This window comes from Peromyscus californicus, unplaced genomic scaffold (assembly GCF_007827085.1).
Source record: "Peromyscus californicus insignis strain IS unplaced genomic scaffold, ASM782708v3 Scaffold_7__1_contigs__length_154581171, whole genome shotgun sequence".
Classification (NCBI taxonomy): domain Eukaryota; kingdom Metazoa; phylum Chordata; class Mammalia; order Rodentia; family Cricetidae; genus Peromyscus; species Peromyscus californicus.
Window position 1 is genome coordinate 18,996,496 of NW_026294595.1, and position 14,932 is coordinate 19,011,427.

Below are 14,932 nucleotides of genomic sequence, written 5' to 3' on the forward strand. Positions count from 1 at the left end.
CGTTTTAATAAACACAATTACTCTCAATTCCCATAATTTCCTAATGAAGTATTATTACATTTATTTAAATAAAGGGGAAACATAAACATCAGAAAGTTTAAGTAATTTCTCCAATCTTACAAAGGAGCTCAATAACGAAATAGGACTTTATATTCAGCTAGTGCTCTGAAATAGTTTACAGAAGGAATTCTCATGACAGAATTTAAATGCAATTCTCTTCTGAGGAAATAAAAAAAAAAAAGGACTGCCTGTGTTTCCCTCCTATCTTTCCTGCCTACCTGCTAAGGCTTACTCAGTATCTAACCTGTGCCAGGAGCAGGAGCTATGCTTAGTGTTTATATTATGTTTTCCCTAGTTTATTTACTTATTTAAAGACCAATTTATAATCTGAATAATTCTAATATAGTATTTTACATACATTAATCAATAATGAAATATACTACCAATATTGGGATTTAATTAAAAAATGAACCTTGAAGCTGAACAATTGGGGCAAATTATTTTATTTTGGCAATTTAAAAAACTCCTCTAGAATGCAGCTCTTTGTAAACATTAATTTTATTTATCTCTTAACATATATTGTCTAAATTATTTTAAATGATGTTTTGAAAATACGTGTAGATATAAAAAAAAGATCAGAATCAGACAGAAAATTTGCCGTGTGATCTAGTATTATGTCAGCAGCTCCAGACAAGGCAAATTTCAGTGATGAAAACATAAGGTTAGCCTATTTTTAGTGTACGTTAGTAATTTTTGAGTTTTCTCAAAAGCATTTAAAATTTTTTTATATTATGGTATTAGGACTATTATTTGAAATTAATTTACAAATATAGATCTCTTTAGTGGAATTTCCACTGAAGGCATGCAGAAATGATACTGTGGAAAAGTTAACCGATTTATGTTAGACCATGAAAATTTTGTTTCCAAATTGCCTTAATTTTAGCTATGAGATTACATGAAAACCATATACATACAAACTATATATCCTTGTAGCATATTTAAAATATCCCATGATTGTATGTATTATAGTGCACATGTAACATATATATTATTATTAACCAGGTATACTAGTTCTATTTCTTTTTTTTTTTTTTTTTTTTTTTTTTGGTTTTTCGAGACAGGGTTTCTCTGTGTAGCTTTGCGCCTCTCCTGGAACTCACTTGGTAGCCCAGGCTGGCCTCGAACTCACAGAGATTCGCCTGGCTCTGCCTCCCGAGTGCTGGGATTAAAGGCGTGCGCCACCACGCCCGGCTAGTTCTATTTCTTATTGGTGTGATCAAGCATCTTATAAAAGAAATTTCAGTAGAAAAGGAGGGTTTATTGGTCAAACTGTGTGAGGGTACCATCCATGATGGGGAAGACATAGTGGCAGAGGCATGAGACATTTGGTCACAATGTATATATAGGTAGGAAGCAGAAATCAATAGATGTTGGTGTTCAGTTTGCCTCCTCCTTTGTATGCAGTCCAGAATCTCAGATCATGGAATGATATCCCCATATTAAGAGTGAGTCTTTGAACTTCCATTAGGCCATTCTAGAAAATCCCACACAGACAAGCCCAAAGGTTTGTATCCTAAATAATTCTAGATCTTTTTATGTTTAAATAAATATAAACCATTACTAACTATCTACTAAACACATCAGTTTTAAGCTTTAAACTCTTGTCTCCATAGGCTCATGGCCGTTCTATAATGCAAAATATATTCAATCCAACTTGGAAATTCCCCATAGTCTTTAAAAGTTGAAAAATTCTTTGAAAAATCCAATATCAAAAATCTCTTCTGCAAATCAAAGTACTCTTTTAACTGTGAGCCTTATAAAAACAAACGTGCTACAAAGATGTGATACACAGCAGCACACAGTAAACTTCCAATTCTAAAAGGGTATGGTAACACAACAAGAAAAGATCAGCTCCAGGGAGATGGTTATCTGAGAGGGAAAGGGCCAGCTGCAGCTGCATGTGTTGCAGCTGAAACTGGTGATGGAATCAAACTCTTGGGGGTAGGCATATCTGTTTCTGCTGCCTCTGGCACAGTCTCACTCTGTCATTCTGTCACTCATTCTCTCATTCTCTCTGTCTCTCAGTATCTCCACATCTCTGTATCTCTGTCTCTCTGTGTGTCTCTCTCCCTCTGTTTCTCCCACTCTATCTTTTTGACTCTGTCTAGGTCTATGTCTCTCTCTCTCTCTCTCTCTCTCTCTCTCTCTCTCTCTCTCTCTCTCTCTCTCTCTCTCTCTCTTTCTCTCTGTCTCTTCAGTTTTACTTCGTTGGCCAGCTTATCTCATCTATCATAAAGTCCTAGCATTTTTAGTATTCTGGTCTCTTCACTGTATTTTAGGCTACAACTTCACAGTTCCACACTATGGTCTTCTTTCAGGGACCCCAGCCCTGCAACACACTGACTAACCTCAGCAAGAAACCATGCTTAAATCTCCATGCTCATCTTACACTTGCATACTTCATTCCTCCAACCCCAGTACCTTTTAAATGTTACTGTCAAGTGTTCCTCCAAGAGGCCCTGATCACTTGATCATAGTTCCATCAATCTTGGTTTTACTTCCCTGGAAACATCCCCCTAGGTGGTTTTTGAGAAACAGCCCCTATAGCAGAATCCCCAGTCTGTGTTCTTAAGTTTCATTTGAATTTCACAGTGGAGCACTCTCTTCTACTCACTCTCCTTCCCTTCCCTCTTCTCTCCCCTCCCCTTCTCTCCGCTGCCTCCTGCACTCCCCTCTCTCACTGATACAAATATATAAAGCTTGTTATTGTTTTGCTGTTGAAATATAGTCTTCCCTTTGTCTTAGTGACTTTAAAAATTGGTTTTTATTTTATGATTATAATTGTACCATTTTCCAATTTCCCCTTCTCCTTCCTCCCTCAGAGCCCTCCCATGTAGCCTCTGCCTTGTGATCTTTTCAGTTCATGAGCTCTTTTTAATTGTTGTTGCACACACATGTACACACACACTCTCTATCTATATGTTATATAATACATAATATATAATAAATATATAATATATAAATACAATCTGTTCAGAATATAAACTTGGTATATGTTTTCAGGACTGGTCATTTGGTATTGTACAGTCAGTTGGACTTCCTTTGCTGGGGAAGTCTATTTCTCCTACCACTGCTCTCAGAATTCCTTAGCTTCCTGTAGTCCCACCTGAATGGCTGCCTAAACATGACCTGAACAAGAATGGCACCATGGATAAAGTGCCTGAGGCCTCAACCCTAGACAAAAACTACAAGAATTCTAATCTTTTGAACAACTGCAGATGTTGTCTCAGCTCCCCTGGGTCTGCAATTTTTCAGTAGCTCACATTTTTGTTCTTACCCAGACTTCAGTATTTCCACGTCTTTCTCTTCTCTTTCACTGTGAGTGAGAATAAGCAACACAGACAGCAGCCATGTCATAGCTTGAATGTCATCCATGTTTAGCAATTTCTTCCACTTAACATCACTTTTGAATTCAGTCTCAATCAGTTCAGGACAAGGAAGAGTAAGGCCAGATTTTTTTTTTTTTTTTGCCAGAATGTAACTGAAATGGCCTATATCCTAGTTCCCAATAAAGATTTGTTCTCTGAAAGCTTAAGAGTTGGGCCTCCACTGTCCCCATTTCTTTTGGTTTTCTAGTCTTCCAGACTCCAAAGAGAACAATCACTAATTTCTGCTTACAGGATTCTAGGACTTCTCAAGACCAGAGCTGCAAATCCTTCCATATTCACTCCTCAAATATGTTCCAGAAACCTACAAACAATAAATTTATCACAACAACACCCCTAACTTCCTGGAATCTGTTTTCTGTATTAATTACTTTGTTGTGTATAAGGATCTGACATTAAACTTTAATGAGGAAGGGGAAATATATTTTGGGTTCACAATCAATCAAGACAAGGAAGACATTCTGCTACGTATGGGTGCTCATCACATAGCATCTACTCTCTAGAAGTAAAATGATGAGTAGTGGTGCCGAGCTTGCATTCTCCTCCTTTGTACAGATCAGGGTAGCAGCCCATGGAATATACCACACAGGTTTGGGTGCCCTTTTTCACCTAAATTAGTCCAACAAGGAAAATGCTCACCAGACATCCCCAAAGTCTTGTTTTACAGCAGATTCTAGGTACTGTCAAGTGTAGCAATTAATATTAACCATGACAATGAAGGCGAAGAAACTAGAAATTTTCCTTGGCCAAACCTTCTCCCATACCTGAAATCACAGTCACTAGGTGGGATCAAGATAATAACAGTATGTATTAAACACAGCTGATGATTTCATTAAGCAAACACTGAAAATAAAAACAATGCACGCGTACATACAAGCATACACACACACACACACACACACACACACACACACACACACACACACACACACACTTCACACTACATTACTCCAGACTAAATCAATTATCACTATGTCCAGCTTTTCATCATTAATTAGAAGAGTTAAATGGCAGTGGAACAAAGACTTTCCCCACATTTTAGCATTATGAACATGGCAAGAATAATTACAAGATTTTAAACTTCTTAAAGGTTTGCCTATACACTAGGAGGTACTGCTACAAATCTGATCATCCCATAAAGGTAGAGTAAGTGATGCTCAAAACAGACAGCTATCTGTATGCACTCTATACTGCATTACTTCTTGCATATGCATATTTCTAAGAAGAGATAAAAGAAGTCAGTGACTGTACAGTAATTTCTCTGGAAGAACTGGAAAACTGTCCTGTCAGCAACAGTAAGAGAGACATGTAAGTATCTCTTTGGACCCAAAAGAGTCTATAGATGATAGGAGAATGGAATGAATATAGGATATACTTAGTAGAATATGAGATCCATCCCTATGTAAAGTATTTATGTGGGTATATAAGATTCTCATAAGGAAATTCTAAAACATTGCAAAAAAACCCTGAATGATTTCTAGGAAATACAGATGCACAATATTCAGTGAATTGAAACCTTAGTTATTACACTGACCATTTTCTCTAACTTTATACATAGCTGATTCACTAAGTATCAAATTCCATTGTTACCCTTGGAAATATAGATATAATTCCAATGATATAAGAAAGTATCAATGATGTAGAATAATTAAGTAATCTTGAAAAAGCAGGAGAATGTGCAATATATGATTTAAAGTTATAAAACTATGGTAATTGTAAGGATATTTGAATGAATGGCTCCAGAAGTATAAAACCTAAGCTCAATAGATTTCCAATAACAATCCCTATTTAATTTAATAGCAAGATGAAATTCTTAATAAATATTACTGAAATTATAAACATATTTCAATTAGATATAAATCTACACCTAAATTATTCTTAAATGATAATAATACTAAATATAAAATTTATGAATTATAAAAAACACTTGTATAGTCTTTTGGTAGGCAAGAGTTTCAGAAAAAGACCTCAACAAACAGTAACAACATAAAAAGGGAAAACTAGTTTGCTAAATAGTTTTATATTAAATTGACATAAGCTGGAGTCATTGTGAAAGAAGGAATTCCAAATGAGAATTTGACCCCACCAAACTGGACTGTGGGCAAACCCATGGTGCAATTTTTGATTGATGATTTTAATTGTTTTTAATTCAAGTAGAGCTCCATCACTTTATACCCTCTCTTTTCGCCCTCCAACCTCTCCCTGCCAACCTACTTTGAAATCCTCCAGTGCCCCCATCCTCATATATTCATGATTATTATTGTTACGTGTGTGTGTGTGTGTGTGTGTGTGTGTGTGTGTGTGTGTGTGTGTGTGTACAAACATATATAAATACAACCTGCTGGGTCCTTACACGATACACATAAGTGTATGTGTTATATATACGTATACACATATATCTATTTTTGGGTATGTGTCTTAACTGAAGTGAAGACACTTGGACTGATGGTGCTTCAAACAAGAACCATAGACTAATGAAACTCCAGTACAGGCACCAGAAACCTTCTTTCAAATGATTGGTCAGGGTAGTCCAATTCACTCACAGAACAATGTAGATTATTGCTGTAGCCCTTTGTTGCATATCAGGGTTGCAGGTGGACCTCTATTGCTGAAGACAGTGTATACTTAAGACACAGGACTCTCATGCTCTGAGATGATCTTATTTGACAACATCTTTTCTGAGGTCTAGTTTGCATGCTTCTAGAAAATACCACACAAGCTACTAAAGGAGGGAAAGAATTACACAGTTCTACCCCAGCTGCCACACCTATGACACACAACAATGGCAAGGTATGCCTAAAGGTAAAATAAGGGACACTCACATATTGATGGCAACCAACACTGTCTAATTGGACTTAAGGCTCATTCAACAGGACAGAAATCATGCCTGGTACTAGAAAACCAGGCATCTTCTCTGGGCTATTAAGGTCATGGATCTTAGAATAGAGTCTACTGCTAATACTTTTTTAGATTCCCACAATTCCTTATGACATTCTAAGTCATATCCTTATAACCAAAGGTGAGTATAGCTACCACCTCTCATGAAAGAAACCTCTCATATTTTTGTTTGTGAGCCTGTAAGGTCCTGGCTCCTGTTTTGGGTAACTGTTGCCTTGCTTGCTGAGTTTGACCTTGATATCCTCCCTATGCTAATTCCCTGCCGGGTTCCACCCTCCTGAATGCTTAAGGGAAGTTCCTTGTCTGTGTATCCTGCATATTGGGCATTAACAGCTTAGATGCAAGATTGTAAAACATTGGTAGCAAAATTCTGCCCTCTAGGCTTCTCCCATTGTGCTATAAGCCTGTATTTAAGACCTCCTCCCTCCTTCAATAAACGGCATTCGGCATTAAAAAAAAAAGAAAGAAAGAAAGAAACCTCTCTTTCCAGCAAATGGAGACCACCACAGAAAATTACAATTGATTGATCATTGATGTTGGTGGGCCCCTGTCACTGAAGGAAGTGCCACTGATTGGGTAGTTCTAGGTGCTATAAGAAGGCAGGGTGAGAAAGCCATGGAAAGCAAGCCACGAATCAATGAGCCTCCTTGGCTTCTGCTGCAGAAAGTGTGATTTCCTTGGATGATGGACAGGCTATAAAATAAAATAAACCCTTCATTCCCCAGAAATTCTATTAAGTCATTAACTGGTACCAGGAGTACAGTATTGTGACAGATCTGACCATTTGTTTTGGGGAGGATTGTGGTAGTATCTGAACATCGAGCTGGAAAAGCCATTGAGTGCTCAGAGCTCAGTGGGCTGTTCTGTGGAAGCTTGGATGAAAAGAATGCTGAAACAATGCAGATGATGGCTTGGAATGTGAAATTTTAGAGCAAGTTTGAGAGACCCTCAAAGACTCTATCTGGGATGTTTTCTGATATTTTGAATTAATAATGATTAAAGTGAAATATGTCCTTTTCAGGGACAATTGATGTTGGCTCACTGGAGCTGAGAAGTAAATAAGGCAAATTTGATCATATGGTCTACATGAAATCTTGTACTATGACCTTTAAGATAACGGTTTTCTAGAATACTTAAGATTTCTCTTGGTGTGTGTGCCTCTAAACATTAATTTCATGTTGACTTTTCATCCACTGGGATAATATTCTTCAATGAGCACTTATGTACACAATCTATTTTTCTACAGGAAGTAGAAGAATACATGACTGTTATAGAAGCTGAGAGGAACAATTCTACTTACAGCTGGTCTATCTGAGATCCAAGTACTTCTGTTTTGGTTTTGAAATTTTATTTTCCTCTTTATTATTCCAGGAAGAAGCAAGGAAGGCTTACAGGTAAAACAAATTACAAATGGCATAATTCCTTTATAAAGAGGAGAATTAGGAAGAAGCAAGCTCTGGAGAAAGTCCAAAAATGACATTCTCTAAACTGTACGTCATATCAATGTAATTGTCAATGGGAACTTTTCAAACTTGCATTACCCATTTTTAGAAAGTGTCAAATTGAATTCTGTAATGCTATCATTCTTGACAAGATCTGTTTTCAACTTTATTTTTTAAAAAAATTGTATTGCAACATTATGCTTGTGAACTGGGGGTGGGTGAAAAGAAAGTAGCTATATTTTCATCATTTGCGCCTGTATTTTGTCTACAAAATCCTGGCTACTCCACTTGTCTTTCTTTGCTCAAAAATTTTTAGAGTTGAAAAATTGTTCAGATATATTGTACAAAGTGATTTGCATTTCTGCATTAATTTTCAGAGGAATCAGATCTCCATAATACTGAAGTTCTACCACTGCAGCCACCCTTTGGACATACAAGGCCATACAAGGCCCACTCCTCAGTCCAAAACCACTAAACCCAACATTCTCCCCCTGGCCAACCATCCTCTGCAACATCAGCTACCCCTAGAAGCACAAGCAGCACCTGCTCCCATTGGAAGAAGAGCCCCTAGAGGCACAAGAACCACCTGCACCAACTAGAAGAAGAGCAGCCCCTAGAACCACAAGCACCACCTGCACAAATCAGAGAAGAGCAGCCTCCACTTGAACAGCCCTCTCCAGTAACACCAGAAGACCCTACAGGCACAAGCACCACCCACACCAGCTGGAAGAACAGGCACAGGCAAAACCTGCACCAGTTGGAAGAACAGACTCCATAGGCACAGATGCAACTCAAACCGGTTGGTAGAACAGACCATATAGGCATAAATAAAGCCCACACCAGACAGAAGAAATGGACTATACCCTGGATCTAGTCACACAAACCTCCACAAACCTCAGCTAAGACAGCCCTACTTGACCTGACAACCAACAAATTACACAGAACCCTTGGCCATTCAGGCCAAAAGACAATAAAGGAAATAGAGAATAAAGCAACAAAAGACCTATCCAACAAAGACATCAGAAAAATCAACACCTGTAACTATAATTAACCTAAACCCAAGTGGGTAAAACACAGTGTAAGAATATATTCAACAACATAAAGAATAAAATGGCATCACCCGAACCTAGTGCTTCTACAACAGCAAGACCTGAACATCCCAACATAGTGAATCAGAAGAAAGTGACCTTAAAAATAACCTTATGAAGATGATAGAGTCCCTTAAAGAAGAAATGAAAAATTCCCTTAAGGAAATGGAGGAAAAGACAAAAAAAAATTGGAAGACATCAATAAATCTTCCAAAGAAAGCTAAGAAAAAATATAATCAAACAGGTGAAGGAAAGAGTTCAAGACTTGAAAACTCAAATAGAGGCAATGAAAAAAAAACTGAGAGAATTCTGGAAACTGAAAATCTAGGTAAATGAACAGAACTAGAGATGCAAGCATAACCAACAAAATATAAGAGATGGAAGAGAGAATCTCAGATGTTGAAGATACAATAGAGGAAATAGGTTTATTGGTCAAAGAAAATGTTAAATACAACAACAAATTCTTACCACAAAACATCAAGGAAATTTGGTTCACCATGAAAAGACCTGACCTAAGAGTAATAGGGATAGAAGGAGAAAAATTTCAGCACAGAGGCACAGAAAACATATTCAACAAAATCATAGAAGAAAATTTTCCCAACCTAAAGAAGAACATGCCTATGAAGACAGAAGAAGCTTACAGAGTACCAAATAGACTGGACCAAAAAAAAAAAAAAATAGTCCCCTCACCATATAATAATCGAAACACTAAACATACAGAATAATGAAAGAATATTAAGAGCTGCAAAGGAATAAGGCCAAGTAACATATAAAGGCAGACCTATCAGAATTACACCAACTTCTCGATAGAGACTCTGAAAGCCAGAAGGTCCTGGACAGACATTTTGCAGACACTAAGAGACCATGAATGCCAGCCCAGACTACTGCACTCAGAAAAATTTTCAATGACCAGAGATGGAGAAAACAAAATATTCCATGACAAAACAAGATTTAAATAATACCTGTTCACAAATCCAGGCCTACAGAAAGTACTAGAGGGAAAACTCCAACCCAAGGAAGTTAGCTGTACCCATGAAAACATAGGCAATAGATAATCTCTCACCAGCAAAACCCAAAAAAGGGAAACACACACACTGCCACCAACAAAACCAAAAAATAACAGGAATTAACCAACACTGGTCATTAATATCCCTTAATACCAATGGACTCAATTCACCTATAAAAGGACACACACTAACAGAATGGATATGAAAACAGGACCCATTCTTCTGCTGTATAACAAGAAACACACCTCATCTTCAAAGACAGACATTATCTCAGAGTAAAGGGTTTAGAAAAGATTTTCCAATCAAATGGACTTAAGAAACAAGCTGATATAGCTATCCTAATATCTAACTTCAAACTAAAATTAATCAAAAGATATACAGAAGGACATTTCATATTCATCACAGGAAAAATCTATCAAGATGAAGTCTCAATTCTGAACAGTTATGCCCCAAATTTATGTAGGGCTCCCACATTTGTAAAAGAAACATTACTAAGCCTTAAATCACACATCAAACCTCAAACGCTAATAAATGTGGGAGACTTTAACAACCCACTCTCACCAAGTCTGACAGACAGAAACTTAACAGAAAATTAACAGAGCTAACAGATACTATGACTCAAATGAACTTAACAGATATCTATAGTTCATTTCCCCCAAACACAAAAGTATATACCTTCTTTTCAGCACCTCATGGAACAGTCTCCAAAATTGATCATGTACTCGGTTACAAAGCTAACCTCAACAGATCCAAAAATATTAGAATAACCTCCTGTATCTTATTGGATCACCATGGCTTAAAATTAGAATTCAACCACAAAAAAGAAAAATAAGCAAACTCACCCAGGAGGGGTAAATGACAGGAAATAATCAAACCGAGGGCTGAAGTCAATAAAATAGAAACAAAGAGAACAATACAAAGAATCAATGAAACGAAGAGTTGGTTCTTTTAGAAAATCAATAAGATAGACAAACTTTTATCCAAACTAACCAAAAGGCAGAGAGAGAGCATCCAAATTAACAGAATCAGAAATGAAAAGGGGGACATAACAGAAAATAAGAAAATCTGGAGAATCACTAGTCATACTTCAAAAACCTGTACTCTACAAAATTCGAAAATCTAAAAGAAATGAACAATTTATTGGATATGTACCACATACAAAAATTAAATCAAGACCAGATAAACAACTTAAATAGTCCTATTACCCCTACAAAAATAGAAGTAGACATTAAAAGTCTCCCAACCAAAAAAGTCCAGCACCAGATGGCTTCAGTCCAGAATTCTACCAGAATTTCAAAGAAGAGCTAATACCAATACCCTCAATTTGTTTCACACAATAGAAACAGAAGGAACATTGCTAAATTCTTTTGTTCGTTTGTTTGTTTTGTTTTGTTTTTCGAGACAGGGTTTCTCTATGTAGCTTTGTGCCTTTCCTGGATCTCGCACTGTAGACCAGGCTGGCCTCAAACTCTTTTTATGAGGCTACAGTGACCCTGATACCAAAACCACACAAAGGTGCAACAAAGAAAGAGAATTATAGACCAATCTCCCTCATGAACATCAATGCAACAATACTCAATAAAATACTGGCAAACTGAATCCAAGAACATATCAAAAATTCATCCACCATGATTAAGTAGACTTCATCCCAGAGATGCAGGAATGGTTCAACATACAAAAATCTGTCAATATAATCTACCATATAAAAACTGAAAGGAAAAAAAACTACAAATCATCTCATTAGATGCTGAAAAAGCCTTTGACAAAAATCTAACACCCCCTTCATTATAAAGGTCTTGGAGAGATCATGGATACAAGGAACATACCTAAAAATAAGAAAAGCAGTATGAAGCAAGCCAATAGCAAACCTCAAATTAAATAAAGAGAAAAATTCAAAGCAATTCCACTAAAATCAGGAACAAGTCAAGGTTGTCCATATTTATTCAAGATAGTACTTGAAGTTCAAGCTAGAGCCATAAGACAACAAAAGGAGATCAAGGAGATACATTATGGAAAGGAAGAAATAAAACTTTCACTATTTGAAGATGATATGATAGTATACATAAGTGGTCCCAAAAATTCTACCAGGATCTCCTCCCACTCATAAACACCTTCAGTAATGTGGCAGGATACAAGATTAATTCAAAAAAATAAGTAGCCCTCCTATTTACAAATAATAAATGGGCTGAAAAAGAAGTCAGAGAAATAATACCCTTTACAATAGCCACAAGTAATATAAAATATATTGGGGTAACTTCTACCAAACACGTGAAAGACCTGTATGACAAGAACTTTAAGTCTTTAAAGGAAGAAATTGAAGATGATAACAGAAAATGGAAAGATCTCCCATGCTCGTGGATGGTAAGATCAACATAGTAAAAATGACAATCTTACTAAAAAGCAATCTACAGATTCAATGCAATCCCCATCAAAATCTCAACACTAATTCTTCACAGACCTTGAAAGAACAATACTCAAGTTCATATGGAAAAACAAAAACCTAGAATAGCTAAAACAATCTTGTACAATTAAGGAACTTAGAGCTATAGTAACAAAAACAGCTTGTTATTGGCATAAATACAGACATGTGGATCAATGGAATCTGATCAAAGAACCTGAAATAAATCCACACACCTATGATCACCTGATTTTTGACAAGGAAGCCAAAACTGTACAATGAAAAAAAGAAAGCATCTTCAACAAATGGTGCTGTCATAAATGGATGTCAACATGTAGAAGGCTGCAAATAGATCCATATCTGTCACCATGCACAAAACTCAAGTCCAAGTGTATCAAGGACCTCAACATAAATCCAGTTACACTGAACCTGATAGAAGAGAAAGTATGAAGGAGCCTTGAATGCATTGTCACAGGAGCCCGATTCCTGAATATAATAGCAGTAGCACAGACACAGAGATTGACCATTAATAAGTGGGATCTCCTGAAATTGAAAAGCTTCTGTAAGGCAAAAGATACAGTCAGTAAGACAAAACAGAAGCTCACAGAATGGGAAAAGATATTCACCAACCCCACATCTGACAGAGGACTGATCTACAAAATATATGAAGAATTCAAGAAACTAGGCATCCAAATACAAAATAATCTAATTAAAAAAAATGGTGTACAGGCTCTTCCTGTAAGCGGCCTAAGGTGACCTGTGAAGATGGTTCGCTACTCGCTTGACCCAGAAAATCCTACAAAATCATGCAAATCAAGAGGTTCAAATCTTCAGGTTCACTTTAAGAACATCCGTGAAACTGCCCAGACCATCAAGGATATGCATATCCGAAAAGCCACCAAACATCTGAAAGATGTCACTTTAAAGAAGCAGTGTGTGCCTTTCCGGTGGTATAATGGTGGAGTCGGTAGGTGTGCCCAGGCCACACAGTGGGCCTGGACACAGGGCCAGTGGCCTAAAAAGAGTGCTGAAATTTGTTGCACATGCTTAAGAATGCAGAAAGTAATGCTGAACTTAAGGGTTTAGATGTAGATTCTCTAGTCATTGAACACATCCAGGTGAACAAAGCACCTAAGATGCGCCGACGGATTTACAGAGCTCATGGCCGGATTAACCTGTACATGAGCTCCCCCTGCCACATCGAGATGATCCTCACTGAAAAGGAACAACTTGTTCCAAAGCCAGAAGAGGAGGTTGCACAGAAGAAGATATCCCAGAAGAAACTAAAGAAACAAAAACTTATGGCACGGGAATAAATTCCGAATAAAATAAATGCAGAAAAAGTAAAGGTCTCCTGGTCATCTGTCTAAGCATTGTCTCAGATTGCCTGTCAGTCCACCTTGGTGGGAGGGATGTTTATCATGCTGGAAAGGTTTATTAAAATGATCGAGCAGTGAAACAGACTGTTGGAAAACAACTAAGACATGGAAAAATGACTGTCTGGTTTTATTTGCATTTACTGGGGAACTGTTGTGTAGAAGACTATAGGATCTTGTTTATATAATAAATCTGCCTTTAGGGGGAAGGAATTCTTTACCACTGACCCTAATTAAGCTATAATGTGCTTAGAATATTTTCATAAGTAATTTTTAGGGCAATACCCAAATGCTAAGCTGTATAGTTTTTTTAAGTTTTTTTTTTTTTTTTAAGTTATGTGTGTTAATGTCATTCTTAGACATGTTTAACATCTTAACTGATTTTGGTGGGAAGGACCATATCATCAAATAGTTTTCTATCATCAGGGACTTGGAGATAAATTGTTTTAATGCCATTTCCTGGCCTCTGAGGGCAGCCCAAACAGGTGTACATACACTTAAAAGCCCAAATTTTTTTAAGGCTAGAAAGAGGGGTCAGCCGTTAAGACTGCAGAGGACCAAGATAACGCCTTACTCAAGCTCCAGAGCCTCTGATACCTTCTTGCCTCCTCAGATACCCAAACAATATGTACATGTGGAAGACTAGAAATCTAAAGTTGGGCTGGAGAGATGGCTCAGCGGTTAAGAGCACTGGCTGTTCTTCCAGAGGTCCTGAATTCAATTCCCAGCAACCACATGGTGGCTCACAACCATCTGTAATGAGATCTGGTGCCCTCTTCTGGTCTGCAAACAGAACACTTATACATAATAAATATTTTTTTAAAAAATCCAAAGTTATAAACTGGCATTACAGGGAGTTTAAGGTAACCTGTTTGGGCCTCCCAAGTAGCTAGGGCTTGACTTAAATCTGTTAGGAATAAAAACTTTGAGGTCCTGCATCCTCTGAGAAACTTTGAAGTGTAGTACTGCGCCCCTAAGTTATCTTCCTTGTACATTTGCCTGATAAGACTGTTCATTTAAATCTAGTTAGTACGGATCCCCCTTGCCACTGTCAAAAAGCATTTTTCCAGGGTAACTTGTTTAAAGAACTGGACTGGAGGGATGGCTCAGGTGAAGCTGCCAAGCCTGACCACCTGAGTTGAGATACTCAGACCCACATGGTGGTAGAAGAAACTTCTTCCCTAATTTCTATGAGTACCATGTGATGCAGCACATAAATGTGATCATTTCCTTTCTGTTACAACATCAAGCATGTTTTACTGCAACAATAAATGTTC

At 37.2% G+C, this 14,932-nt stretch overlaps 1 protein-coding gene and 1 pseudogene across 5 annotated transcripts in view; one reads left to right on the top strand and one right to left on the bottom strand.

Moving 5' to 3' along the window:
• The window catches only part of Lrp1b (LDL receptor related protein 1B), a 1,950,932-nt gene that overhangs the window by 180,822 nt on the left and 1,755,178 nt on the right, over positions 1–14,932 (bottom strand). The gene's annotated exons all lie outside the window — the stretch shown is intronic.
• Positions 12,582–13,595, top strand: LOC128102642 (60S ribosomal protein L17-like; annotated as a pseudogene).